This window comes from Erpetoichthys calabaricus, chromosome 5 (assembly GCF_900747795.2).
Source record: "Erpetoichthys calabaricus chromosome 5, fErpCal1.3, whole genome shotgun sequence".
In the NCBI taxonomy this organism is placed as follows: domain Eukaryota; kingdom Metazoa; phylum Chordata; class Cladistia; order Polypteriformes; family Polypteridae; genus Erpetoichthys; species Erpetoichthys calabaricus.
Window position 1 is genome coordinate 885,129 of NC_041398.2, and position 14,589 is coordinate 899,717.

At 46.7% G+C, this 14,589-nt stretch overlaps 2 protein-coding genes across 4 annotated transcripts in view; one reads left to right on the forward strand and one right to left on the reverse strand.

The window, feature by feature from the left end:
- LOC114651545 (gastrula zinc finger protein XlCGF57.1-like) overlaps positions 1-14,589 on the forward strand; it is a 458,276-nt gene that overhangs the window by 135,451 nt on the left and 308,236 nt on the right. The window lies entirely within an intron of this gene.
- Positions 1-14,589, reverse strand: part of LOC114652442 (gastrula zinc finger protein XlCGF26.1-like) — a 188,562-nt gene that overhangs the window by 95,277 nt on the left and 78,696 nt on the right. The window lies entirely within an intron of this gene.

The following is a 14,589-nucleotide window of genomic DNA, read 5'->3' on the forward strand; positions in this document are numbered from 1 at the left end:
AGACCGGTCACAAAACAACAGGTTATGTCTGTTTTAGGTATTCTGGGCTACTGCAGACAGTGGGTTCTAAATTTTACTGAAAGAGCACAGCCGTTGCAACAATTGGCTAATACTCCTGGCATCCTCCTTTCTGGCCAGGTCCAATGGAATGAACAGGCTGAGAAGGCTCTCTGTGACCTCAAAACTGCTCTTCTATCTGCGCCCGCGCTTGGTTTGCCTGATCATTCTCGTCCATTCACTTTGTTCGTGGACGAAAAGCAGGGATTTATGAATGCAGTACTGACGCAACAACATGGAGATAAACAAAGACCGGTGACTTATTTTTTCTAAAAAAAAAAAAAAACTGGATCCAGTGGCCGCAGCACTTCCTCCGTGTCTTCGTGCTGTGGCTGCAACAACAGAAGCTGTATTAGCAAGCACGGATGTAGTTCTCATGAGCCCCCTAACAGTTAAAGTGCCTCACGCTGTACATTCTATCCTAGTACAAGCCAAAACTTCACATCTCAACTAGTTACGCAGTGGTCCAAGGGGACCGCCTGCTGGAAGCAAATCGAATTTCATCAAGCTTAAGTGCACAAACAGCTGAACTCGTAGCACTCACTCGAGCATGTCAGCTGTCCGAAGGGAAGATCGTAACAATTTATACAGATTCCAGGTATGCTTTTGGAGTCTGCCATGATCATGGAGCACTATGGAAACTAAGGGGATTTAAGACCAGTACTGGCAAACCCATCCAACATCAGAAATTGATCGAATCCCTTTTAGAAGCTATAACCAAACCATCGAAGCTAGCGATTGTTAAATGTCAAGCTCACACAGGAAAACAGGATCCTGTTAGCAAAGAAAATGAATTAGCTGACCACTTTGCTAAAGAGGCTGCATATAATAACACACCAATTTCTTTATTCCAACAGAGAAATGACCAGGACCCTGATAATCAAATTATTTCTTTACAGAGTGCAGCCACGGATATCGAAAGGAGAAAATGGTCCAAAGAAGGGTCCCTCTCTGATGGAGTCTGGACTCATAAACACACTAACAAACCTTTTCTCCCAAAAGCCTCTTTCCCAGGAATGGCAAAAATCGCCCATGGCCTCGATCACGCAGGAAGAGATGCCATGGTTCGAGATGTTGAAAAACATTGGAAGCTGTAGGTTTCTTTACATATGCAGAGCAATTTTGCAGATGCTGTGCAATATGTCAAAAGTTTAATGTGGGAAAAGGTACCCAGGTAAGTCCCGCCGTTACCCCTAATCCAATGGGTCCGTTTGAACACCTCCAAATGGATTTCTTTGAACTAACCCCGTCTAAAGGGTACCGATATTGTCTTGTGATTGTCGATGTGTTCTCCCGATGAATAGAGGCTTTCCCTTCAAAACACAGCGATGCCAAAACAGTAGCTAAAGCACTAATTAAAGAGATTATTCCAAGATGGGGTATCCCTCAAAAGTTACAAACAGATAATGGCACTCATTTTGTGAACTCCATTATAAATGAATTAACCACCTGGCTATTGTGAATACCATCCCCAAAGCGGAGGCATCGTAGAACGATGCAATGGCACTTTAAAAGCTAAACTCGCAAAAATTTGTGAACAAACTAATTTATCATGGCCGGATGCACTACCCTTAGCTTTAATGGGACTAACGGGACGGACACACCGACAACTGGGACTATCGCCGTTTGAGATTCTGACCGGACGTCCCATGCCCGTTGGCATGGTTGTAATGTGAATTTGCATACTGTGGACAATGATCTTCTCTCTAGTCTTGCAGGTTTGCGAACCTCGTTGAAGGAAATCCACCAGCAGGTTAATCAAGCCTGGAGGACCAGCCCCCTTTCCAAGGATTTACCAATTCCTTTGGGCACCTGGATCCTGGTTCGAGATACTCGGAGGAAACACTGGCATCAGCCTAGGTGGAGAGGACCATTCCAAATTCTTCTATCCACACCACATGCCGTGAAAGTTGAAGGACTGCCTGCCTGGATTCACGCCTCACATTGCAAGAGATGGCACCCTTGATTGCTGTGCTACTATGCTTTTCTTTTCCCTTGTCTACTGCCCTGGTCACCTTGATTTTCCCGTTAGGAATTACCACATCAGTGCAGTTTGATTTCTGCTCTATTATCAACTGTGGGAACCAACAACGTTTCCTCAACTTCACCAAAGACGCTATTGAAGGCATACATGAACAGCTTGATCGTACTTCTCTGATGACTTGGCAAAATCGTCTAGCCTTGGACATGTTACTTGCGAAAAAGGGAGGTGTCTGTGCTATGTTTGGTGATGCTTGTTGTACATATATTCCAAATAATACCGCGCCAGATGGATCAATAACTCGTGCATTGGCAGGCCTTACTGCTCTCTCTAAAGAACTTTCCACTAATTCTGGCATTACAAATCCCTGGGATCAGTGGTTTGCATCCTCCTTCGGATCCTGGGGACAATGGATAAGATCTGTTTTCATTTCTTTGGTTGTGACATTTTGTCTCCTCCTCCTGGTTGGTTGTTGTATTATCCCTTTGTTTCGCTATATAATATCTAAGTACTTTACCGCCTCTATGGAAAGGGCATATATGCTACATGAGGAGCGCATGTCTCGTATAGCTTCTTCCATTTTCTCTCCCCCTTCCCCTTCATCAACCATTTCAAGATAGAATTATATTGCCCACATCATTTTGTTCAAAAAGGGAGGAGTGTGAAAACATAAAAAGATGTAATTGAACAAAATGTATGTGTGTACAGAAAATAGGACAGAATGATGAAACTTGTTTGTGTTTTGCGTACGTGACAAAAAGCATGTATACTTTCTGGAAGTTTTCTTTTGATGATGTGTGTGACAAGAAAATATACCTTTAGGGTAATGACTTTACAAAATTGGAAAAGTACAATGAGTCAGGACGCTATTTTTTGCTTACGTGGTCAACGATCAGGAGATTAGAAAGGTATAAAAGAACAAGGACATCTGCGCTCGAGGCAGATGAAGCGCGGTGTCCTAGGACTGTGTTTCTCTGTCATTTTACCCTTGCCTGGTATGTATTAATAAAAGGTTTTGACTAATTTTAATTTTCTTCTCTGTCTTCAGTCACAAAAAGTGTCCACAGTTTGCCCCTTAACTTTCATAAACGGCACCCCTAATGACCGGCTCAGGCTGTAATCACCATTCCAGATTTTTTAGTCTGTGTGTCCCGTGAAGTCCCCAGTCCGATGACACCCAAGGCAGATGCCCAAGTTGCCCATACCTAAATCAGCCTCTTACGAATGCCACAGAATCAAAAGCTGTTTGTGTTTTGTTTGTAACTTGGGAATAGAAAGTAGTGTGCAGAAACATAAGAAATCAAAGAATTTGAGCAGAGTCGTCCATTAAGAAGGTCAGCTGGCCAATCAAATGTGTGTAATGTCATAATGTCTGGGAGCCCCCACATGGAATATCACCATCATTAATGGCCATCTGAAAGACTGTGGAAGAAACAAAGGAACGATGACAAAGGAGTCAACGTCACAGACCAAGACATGTGACAGAGAGAGTCCACTTCTTCTATACATCAGGGAATGCAAACTTATAGATGACACAAATAAAGTGAAAAAGTCACCCAGGACAACATCCACCCTTGGCACAGCTGACTGTCAGTAATCATTCTAAGGTTGTATCCAGACTTTAACAATCCATTTCATTTTCTATTATACTTTTCTTCTATTGGTATTATTATTTTTGTGGAGAAATCTTCAGAACAAATGAGCAGCGCAGTCTTCACAAAGGCAGTCAGAATTTAGACTTTACTGCACAGCACAGGAAACAATTACAGAGCACATAAAGTGGTCTCAGTTCATGAAGTGAGCCCTGAGCGCTTGGTGAGCCCCAAATTTATTACAATTCTCATCACAGAATGTCCTCTCTTCACTGCAGGGTTTCTCAAGCTGATGACTTTTCTCATAACAATCACCTGGTGGTGCAGACCTTCACATAACAATACCCTTTGCCCCCACATACATCCCCATAATAATCGTCTTCCCAGCTGACCTTCTCATAACAAATTTCCCTCCAAGTCCGTCTTCTCATAACAACCACTTTGGCTCGAAGGACATACTGGGCACCTGGTGGTGTCACCTGCTTAGCCCTCTCTTCGTTCTCACGTCCTAATCCTCAGCTGTTAAAGATCGATGGCCTTTTGGTTATCAAGTTTTATAATTAAGTTGGGATCAGGAGGACCCGAATGAGAAAACTGGACTGCCAAATTAATAATTCAATTAACATTTACTAGCACCGCTGGAAGGCAGTGTTTCTCAACCTTTATCCTTGTGTGCCCCATTTTTTCATATTAACCCTAACCCCCCTAAAGTTTGTATGCACATTTTCATATTTTTGATTAGATTGAGATCCACCCAACAACACTAAATTTTAATTTGGGAGTTCACTATTGGCAGAAGTGCTCAAGTCTGGATCAGACTGGGGCATCGCTAATATTGTTTTATCATTAAAATAAAAAGTCACACATGTGACACATTAAAATTAAAATCCATGTGATAAAATATATACGTAAAATTCAAACATTCCTTTGCTATTCATTAAATTTCATGAATTTTGTTAATAATTATAATTCCACACTTTAAATTATTCTATTCTATAATAATACAAATTAAATTACAAATATTATAACTACTCCTAAGAATACTATCACGTCTTATTTCTAAAACAATAAGTGACATATTAGCGATTCCAGAAGTGCCGTCTAACGGTAAGAGAGAGGACTGCACTTGAATTCTGATGTCTGCTGACGGCGGACAGGCCTCTCCACGTGACATACAGTATATATACAGTAACACAGCACGACACTGGCTCGTCTACTTGTCACTCTGTTGTCACTCTCAGCAGCTCCTCTGCCAGGTTTTCTGCAGTTCGTCTCTCAGTAAACTCACAACAGCCAAGAAGGCAGGATGTCATCTTAAAGTTTCAAATAAAGTGACAAGTGACAGACACGTCTGAGCAGGTCGTTCTGGATGTCCGGCAGTCAGTTGTCAGGCAAACTGCTGAAGCTTTTTAGACCCTGTCTCGTCACAATGCACGCTCCGTGTTATATAGTCCTGGAATAATTGTTTGGGATGAGGAGTTTCTACTGGGAGAACATACATGGAGTTTAAGGCCTGAACAAAAGTTTGAAATCCTTTGTCCTCCACAATGGAAATGTCTGAAAGTCACGGGCTATCATTTTAGCAGCTCCTCGTCGACACTTATCTGCCTGGCTGCGGTCATTTGTTTAGGAATAAATGTGCTTATTTTGTTTGATTGACAGACGGCTGTGATATACCTGCAGTTTTAGGCAAGACAGTGGATGATGCAGCAGAAGTTCTTGGCTCAAAACAGGACACTTTTTACGGGTCAGTGGATGGCAGATGGAGGAGAGACGGCGAGCTGAGCGCTTCTTGGATGTCTGTGCAGGTTTGCTGCTGACTCTGCTCTGTTCTGACGGATATTTTCATTTTACAAATTCTGCACTCAGCTTTTAAGTCTGTAATATCATTGAAATGAAGTCAGATGCTGCTTCTTTTTCACTTGTCGCTCTTTTCTTCACTTTTTCCCGACGCCTTTGCATTTCAATCCGACAGTCTGTCTGTGGCTCTGTGTACCTGGCCTGTACCACTACACTCGCTGTCTTCGGAGTGTCTGACCCCCCTTCATTCTTTCACATTATGGTATGATCCTAGTCTGTCTTTGCTTGTGATTGGCCTCGTGGTGTGTCCATCAAAATAAAGTCCCGCCCCTGCCTGCATGGATTCTCTGTGGCTGAAGACTCGGCTCTCCCCGACGGGACTCGGCTCTTCTCGTTCACTACAAAGACTCGGCTCTTTCACGACACGCGGTCCTTTACACGAATACCACAGAGCCGATGGTCCACATTCTCGGTGTGATTTTACTACCCTAAACAGTTGTAATAAACGAGTTTGTTTTAATAGATAGCTTCTTCTTTGATTTCCATTTTCTTCGCGACCCCCTTGTAGATGTCTCGAGCCCCACAGGTTGAGCAGCCGCACTGCTGTAAGGCTAAAATAAATGAGAACTGTGCCGGTAAGCGGCAGCGCGCAGCTTCACAGATGAGGGCCAAACTGCGGACAGCCTCGACACGGAGCTTCGGCCTTGAAAGAAGGAAAACAGACAAGCGTTTAACAACTGATTAAATAAGCTAACTAATATGTTCTGCTGTAACTTTATTTATTATAATTAGGACATACAAAGAGACCTTGTCATATAACCCTAAATGCTAATCTCACATATATCTGGGTGTCATATAAAAGCCTACAAACGCACACAGCGGTGCTGTTCATTCTTGGCGCTCCGCTGCTCACTCGTCTGTCAGGGCTAAGCTGCTGCTAACTTCACGGACATCGATGTGCTGTGAAAGGTCCGTAACGTTCAATAATCAGCTCTTAACCCCTATATACAGTAGCTCAGACTAGGTAGATATCAGAACGTGTTTTATGCATCCATCCATCCATCCATCCATCCATCCATTCATCCATCCTCTTCCGCTTATCCGAGGTCGGGTTGCGGGGGCAGCAGCTTGAGCAGAGATGCCCAGACTTCCCTCTCCCCGGCCACTTCTTCTAGCTCTTCCGGGAGAATCCCGAGGCGTTCCCAGGCCAGCCAGGAGACATAGTCCCTCCAGCGTGTCCTGGGTCTTCCCCGGGGCCTCCTCCCGGTTAGACGTGCCCGGAACACCTCACCAGGGAGGCGTCCAGGAGACATCCTGATCAGATGCCCGAGCCACCTCATCTGACTCCTCTCGATGCGGAGGAGCAGCGGCTCTACTCTGAGCCCCTCCCGGATGACTGAGCTTCTCACCCTATCTTTAAGGGAGAGCCCAGACACCCTGCGGAGGAAACTCATTTCAGCCGCTTGTATTCGCGATCTCGTTCTTTCGGTCACAACCCATAGCTCATGACCATAGGTGAGGGTAGGAACATAGATCGACTGGTAAATTGAGAGCTTTGCCTTGCGGCTCAGCTCCTTTTTCACCACGACAGACCGATGCAGCGCCCGCATTACTGCGGATGCCGCACCGATCCGCCTGTCGATCTCACGCTCCATTCTTCCCTCACTCGTGAACAACATCCCGAGATACTTGAACTCCTCCACTTGAGGCAGGATCTCGCTCCCAACCCTGAGAGGGCACTCCACCCTTTTCTGGCTGAGGACCATGGTCTCGGATTTGGAGGTGCTGATTCTCATCCCAGCCGCTTCACAGTCGGGTGCGAACCGATCCAGAGAGTGCTGAAGATCACGGCCTGATGAAGCAAACAGGACAACATCATCTGCAAAAAGCAGTGACCCAATCCTGAGCTCACCAAACCGGACCCCCTCAACGCCCTGGCTGCGCCTAGAAATTCTGTCCATAAAAGTTATAAACAGAATCGGTGACAAAGGGCAGCCCTGGCGGAGTCCAACTCTCACTGGAAACGGGTTCGACTTACTGCCGGCAATGCGGACCAAGCTCTGGCACCGATCGTACAGGGACTGAACAGCTCTTATCAGGGGGTCCATTACCAAATACTCCTGGAGCACCCCCCACAGGATTCCCCGAGGGACACGGTCGAATGCCTTTTCCAAGTCCACAAAACACATGTAGACTGGTTGGGCGAACTCCCATGCACGCTCCAGGACTCTGCTAAGGGTATAGAGCTGGTCCACTGTTCCACGACCAGGACGAAAACCACACTGTTCCTCCTGAATCCGAGGCTCGACTATCCGATGGACCCTCCTCTCCAGAACCCCCGAATAGACTTTTCTAGGGAGGCTGACGAGTGTGATCCCTCTGTAGTTGGAACACACCCTCCGATCCCCCTTCTTAAAGAGGAGGACCACCACCCCAGACTGCCAATCCAGAGGCACTGTCCCTGATGTCCATGCGATGTTGCAGAGACGTGTCAACCAAGACAGTCCTACAACATCCAGAGCCTTGAGGAACTCCGGGCGTATCTCATCCATCCCCGGGGCCCTGCCACCAAGGAGTTTTTTGACCACCTCGGTGACTTCAGTCCCAGAGATGGGGGATCCCGCCTCTGAGTCCCCAGGCTCTGCTTCCTCATTGGAAGGCATGTTATTGGGATTGAGGAGGTCTTCGAAGTACTCCCCCCACCGACCCACAACGTCCCGAGTCGAGGTCAGCAGCGCACCATCCCCACCATATACAGTGTTGACACTGCACTGCTTCCCCCTCCTCAGACGCCGGATGGTGGACCAGAATCTCCTCGAACCGTCCGAAAGTCGTTCTCCATGGCCTCCCCAAACTCCTCCCATGCCCGAGTTTTTGCCTCAGCAACCACCAAAGCCGCATTCTGCTTGGCCTGCCGGTACCTATCAGCTGCCTCCAGGGTCCCACAGGACAAAAGGGACCGGTAGGACTCCTTCTTCAGCTTGACGGCATCCTTCACCGCTGGTGTCCACCAACGGGTTCGGGGATTGCCGCCACGACAGGCACCGACCACCTTACGGCCACAGCTCCGGTCAGCCGCCTCAACAATAGAGGCACGGAACATGGCCCATTCGGACTCAATGTCCCCCACCTCCCTCGGGATGTGGTCGAAGTTCTGCCGGAGGTGGGAGTTGAAGCTACTTCTGACAGGGGGCTCTGCCAGACGTTCCCAGCAGACCCTCACAACACGTTTGGGCCTACCAGGCCTGACCGGCATCCTCCCCCACCATCGAAGCCAACTCACCACCAGGTGGTGATCAGTTGACAGCTCCGCCCCTCTCTTCACCCGAGTGTCCAAGACATGTGGCCGCAAGTCCGACGACACGAGCACAAAGTCGATCATCGAACTGAGGCCTAGGGTGTCCTGGTGCCAAGGGCACATATGAACACCCCTATGCTTGAACATGGTGTTCGTTATGGACAATCCGTGACGGGCACAGAAGTCCAATAACAAAACACCGCTCGGGTTCAGATCAGGGGGCCATTCCTCCCAATCACGCCCCTCCAGGTCTCACTGTCATTGCCCATGTGAGCATTGAAGTCTCCCAGCAGTACAAGGGAGTCCCCAGAAGGTATGCCCTCTAGCACCCCCTCCAGGGACTCCAAAAAGGGTGGGTACTCCGAACTGCTGTTCAGTGCATATGCACAAACAACAGTAAGGACCTGTCCCCCCACCCGAAGGCGGAGGGAGGCTACCCTCTCGTCTACCGGGGTAAACCCCAATGTACAGGCTCCAAGTCGGGGGGCAATAAGTATACTCACACCCGCTCAGCGCCTCTCACCGGGGCAACTCCAGAGTGGTACAGAATCCAGCCCCTCTCAAGGAGATTGGTTCCAGAGTCCAAGCTGTGCGTCGAGGTGAGTCCGACTATATCTAGCCAGAACCTCTCGACCTCACGCACAAGCTCAGGCTCCTTCCCCTTCAGAGAGGTGACATTCCATGTCCCAAGAGCCAGTTTCTGTAGCCGAGGATCAGACCGCCAAGGTCCCCGCCTTCGGCCACCACCCAACTCACACTGCACCCGACCTCCTTGGCCCCTCCCATAGGTGGTGAGCCCATGGGAAGGGGGATCCACGTTGCCTCTTCGGGCTGTGCCCGGCCGAGCCCCATGGGTGCAGGCCCGGCCACCAGGCGCTCGCCATCGAGCCCCACCTCCAGGCCTGGCTCCAGAGTGGGGCCCCGGTGACCCGCGTCCGGGCAAGGGAAAACGCCGTCCAAATTTTTTATTTATCATAAAAGGTCTTTTGAACCGCACTTTGTCTCATCCCTCACCTAGGACCAGTTTGCCTTGGGTGACCCTACCAGGGAGAATGCGTTTTATTTTAATGTTATTGCCCAGAGTATTACTGAGCCCTCATAAATGTAAATGCCATTAAGTGCTTCTATGTTTGATGTGCCATACTAACAGCCTGCCCAGTACTCACACAGCCAAAGGCCCGGCCTGCAGTTTGTTTGTCTTCTGTCAGTGAGCGGCTCAGCACCGGCGTTCACAAAACAAGATCTGCCTGTGAAAAGGCTGGCAGGCCAGGGCCCTTCTGCTCAAATAAATGGTGTCCTTTTAAAGTTACCTCAGGCCTACACTTTTCATAGCTAATAGCACTAAAACTAATAATAAAGCATATTGATCCCTAATGAAAATTGTCAACATTATCCACCTTAATAAAAGGTAAACCAAGGAGCTGGTGGTGGATTATAGGAGGCCCAGACCCCTCATAGACCTCGTGATCATCAGAGGTGACTGTGTGCAGATGGTGCAGACCTATAAATATCTGGGAGTACAGCTGGATGATAAATTAGACTGGACTGCCAATACTGATGCTCTGTGCAAGAAAGGACAGAGCCGCCTGTACTTCCTTAGAAGGCTGGCGTCCTTCAACATCTGCAATAAGATGCTGCAGATGTTCTATCAGACATTTGTGGCGAGCGCCCTCTTCTACGTGGTGGTGTTCTGGGGAGGCAGCATTAAGAGGAAAGACGCCTCACGCCTGGACAAACTGGTGAGGAAAGCAGGCTCTATTGTTGGCATGGGGCTGGACAGTTTAACATCTGTGGCAGAGCGAAGGGCGCTCAGCAGGCTCCTATCAATTATGGAGAATCCACTGCATCCACTGAACAGGATCATCTCCAGACAGAAGAGCAGCTTCAGCGACAGACTGCTGTCACTGTCCTGCTCCACTGACAGATTGAGAAGATCATTCCTCCCCCAAACTATGAGACTCTTCAATTCCACCCGGGGGGGTAAACGTTAACATTTAATATTATAGAAAGTTATTCTCTGTTATTCATCTGCATTATTATCATTCTTTAATTTAATATTATTTATTGTATCAGCATGTTGCTGCTGGAAAATGTGAATTTCCCATTGGGATTAATAAAGTATCTATCTATCTATCTATCTATCTATCTATCTATCTATCTATCTATCTATCTATCTATCTATCTATCTATCTATCTATCTATCTATCTATCTATCTATCTCTGTGTCCATGTATTTGCGTGTCAATTCGGTTCCTATGTCTCTCTCATTCCAACAGATGGCACAACCCAAACATTTGTAGTAATGAAATTAATTGCATTAGTCACTCCTGCAAATGGTACATCACAAATGCGTACACTACTTTTACAAATCCAATACCAAATGGTGTGTAACAGAGACATCATGTTAAATTATTATTAACATGGCTTTTACAAATCCCATACTAAGTTGTATATAACAGAGACATACATATTGTTATTTGTCATTCCAACATTCCATACATTCTATTACTACAGATGTTTGTAATGTGCCATCTATTGGAATGGTAAATATAATGCATTTTATTAATACATGAATTACATTCCAATAGGTGGTGCACTGCAGATGATAACGCTGAGGTCCACGCTGATCACTTATATTTCATTCCAGATTATTAAATGTCACATTCCTTTGACATTTCTATACTTGTCTTTATTTCTTGAGTGACTGAAGTAAATATTAGGGCACCAGATGTTGGAAGTTACTGCTTTCTTGCCCAGGGTGTTATCAATGCTGAGAGGAAGCACTTGAATAATAATAATAATTCTTTATATTTTTATTGTGCTTTTCTCACTACTCAAAGCTCTTCAACACAGTGAGTGGGGAGCCACTTCAACCACCACTAATGTGCAGCATCCACCTGATGATGTGACGGCAGACATTTTTTCACTAGTATGCTCACCACACATGAGCTACTAGATGTGAAGTGGTGAGAGAAACAGTTAGCTAATGAGAGAGAGGGGAAGATTAGGGGGACACAGTGACAAGGCCTTGGAGGGCAATTTAGCCAAAACATCTTAATAATTGTGGATTTCCGCAAACAGGCAACAGAGCACAGCCCCATGTACATCGGAGGTGAGGCTGTGGAGCAGGTCAGCAGCTTTAGGTTCCTCGGAGTCACCCTCACTGATGACCTTAAATGGTCAAGTCACACTGCGGCAGTAGTCAAGAAAGCCCAACAACGCCTCTACATCCTCAGGAGACTGAGTAAAGCCCGATGTCCCCCACAACCCTGTGCAGATTCTGCAGGTGTACTGTGGAGTCCATCCTGACAGGACACATCACATCCTGGTACAGCAACTGCTCAGTTCAGGACTGCAGAGCTCTACAGCGGGTGGTGGACACAGCACAGCAGATCACGGGCACACAGCTCCCTGCGATCCGTGACATCCACACTACACGCTGTCTCAGGAAAGTGACCCGTATCAGGCGGGACCCCAGCCACCCTGCACTGTCAGTTTTCACACTCCTCCCATCGGGGAAGCCACTAAAGTCCATTCAGACGCACACCTCCATGTTCAGGAACAGCTTCTACCGAACTGCAGTCAGACTCGTGAACAATCAGTAACCTTGTGTCACCTCCACTGCTACCTGCACATGTACTTCTGCCACTGTCTCTATTTATTCCTAGGATTCTGGTTTGATTTATTTACTTATTTATATTCATTTATTTATTGTGTGTTTGTTTTTCTTTATGTTCACTGTCTGCGGGGGCACATGCAAGCAAGCATTTCATTATACATGGGACTTGTACACATGACAATAAAGAATTAAAATTGAAATTGAAACCTGAAGGACAGCACGATTTCTACAGCACAGTGTCCTTGTCACTGCACTGGGGCATTGGGATCCACATTCAGACCACCGGGTAAGCCCCCTATTGACCTCACCAACACCTCTTCTAGCAGACACCCAAGCTTTACCTAGATGGTCTCCAATCCAAGTACTGGCCAGGCCTGAATACGCTTAGGTTGAGGTAGATGACCTGATCTGAAGTGCATGTGGTGTGTCTGCTGGCTACAGAAGGGCAACGGCGGCAGAAGTGAGACCCCCTTGGTTGGGAACTGGCATAAAACCAAATGTTAAATGAGCCTTCATGTCTCAGAGACATCTGTACATTTGTTAGTGCTGGTGTCAGCGAGTGCCAGTGTGGGACACTGAGAAGTGACAGGCTGGAGGGGTCACTCTTATGTACTTAAGTTGAAAGAGTCTGAGCGGGACTGGCATCAGGGCATCACTTATACCCAATTGTGTGACTCGGATCTGCGTGTGTTAATCGTAGGGTGCAGGAGTAGACGAGTCTGTTCAACAGACGTGATTAAGTCTCACAAATCCTGAGATAAAACGACTTGAATAACCAAGAAAATCTAAAAAACTGTGAAGGAGCCGAGAGCAGCGAGCGCCTGCTGTGTGTTACGTGTGTGTGTGTGTGTGTGTTACGTGTGTTACGTGTCTGTCTGTCTGTGTGGTGTCCTGTCTCTTATCTATTTTTTAAAGTTTTCATATTTCTACAATCCTTGTGTCTATTAATGAATCCTATGATTCTGTTTCTTGGACTGAGTGGACTTCAGTTACCTTAAGAGAGTCTAACAGGTGGGGTCTTTACTGAATAATCTGATAAATTACTGGCATGGACAAAGACAAAAACTAAAATTCATTATGTGACTGGATTAACATCAGTCAGTCGATTCTCCTCACCAACAACATTTACACAACTCTGATAAGCAGGAAGTGAGAACTTATTATGGGATGGACAATTTGACTAATAAAGAGGACTAACATGGACTCTGATGTGGACTTCAGTATGTAATATGTGACGATGCCGGCCCCTCCAGACTCCCTCTTCCCACACAGGAGTCTATTGAACCAACACAATCGATAGTTATGACCGAGATGAGCGGACAAATCTCATTGAAGTCAGGGATGGTGGAAAGTGCTCGAGTGCTTTTATTGAAAAACAGTCAAAAGTAAAATCAAAGTGTCCACATGTGCAGTGTTCTTAAAAAAATACACAAATAAATCTTTCAAACCAGTGAAAGGTGGGTATAAAATCCATCAGAAATAAATCCATTAAAACAGAGGATACAAATGCAGGGCCTCTCATCACGCGATCTCAGCCCACCTCCTTCTGTCTCCCCGGCTCACCCATCACTCGTGAGACTCTGCAGCACGAACTCCTTTCTGCCGACCTCCATCTTGGCCGACTCCACACTGCACAGCTGAGGTCGGCACACCTCTCGTCTTCCTTCACGCTCACACAGTTGCTCCTCGGATCCATTGGGAGGTCTTCTGTCCTGCTCACCCCACTTTACACGATTATTCAGTGGGGCAAACTGTAGTCCCTAGAGCGCCTCAGCCTGTGTCCCGTCACAGAGTCCCAGCTTGTGCTGCCTTCTCCATGCAGGTGTCCTGATCGTCTGCCCTTTACTTCCCTTCACATCTTTTAACCTCTGTCTTCTGATCTGTTCTTTCATATCTTTGTCCCCCTCTCCCCTTGTGTCGGCCCATACATATACGTCACCGTGGGAAGCTGATGAAGCAACTGAGAACGATCACATCCGCACTCGCCCCAATTACCTCATTAACTCCCTGTGATTGAGTAATTGTGTCCACAGAGACTGACACAGCTTTCTGGTTTTAAAAACTGGACAAGTTTTTTTTGAAGCCGCGGACCTGCTATACAACATAATAAATAAATAAGAAATACTGACGTGAATTAAACTTAAGCAGACCCCCTGTGACAGGTCATCTCTTCTGTCACTTTGTGGTCTTCACTCTCTGAGCTCCTGTCTCACATTAACTGTTCACCCTCAGTGTCTCCTCA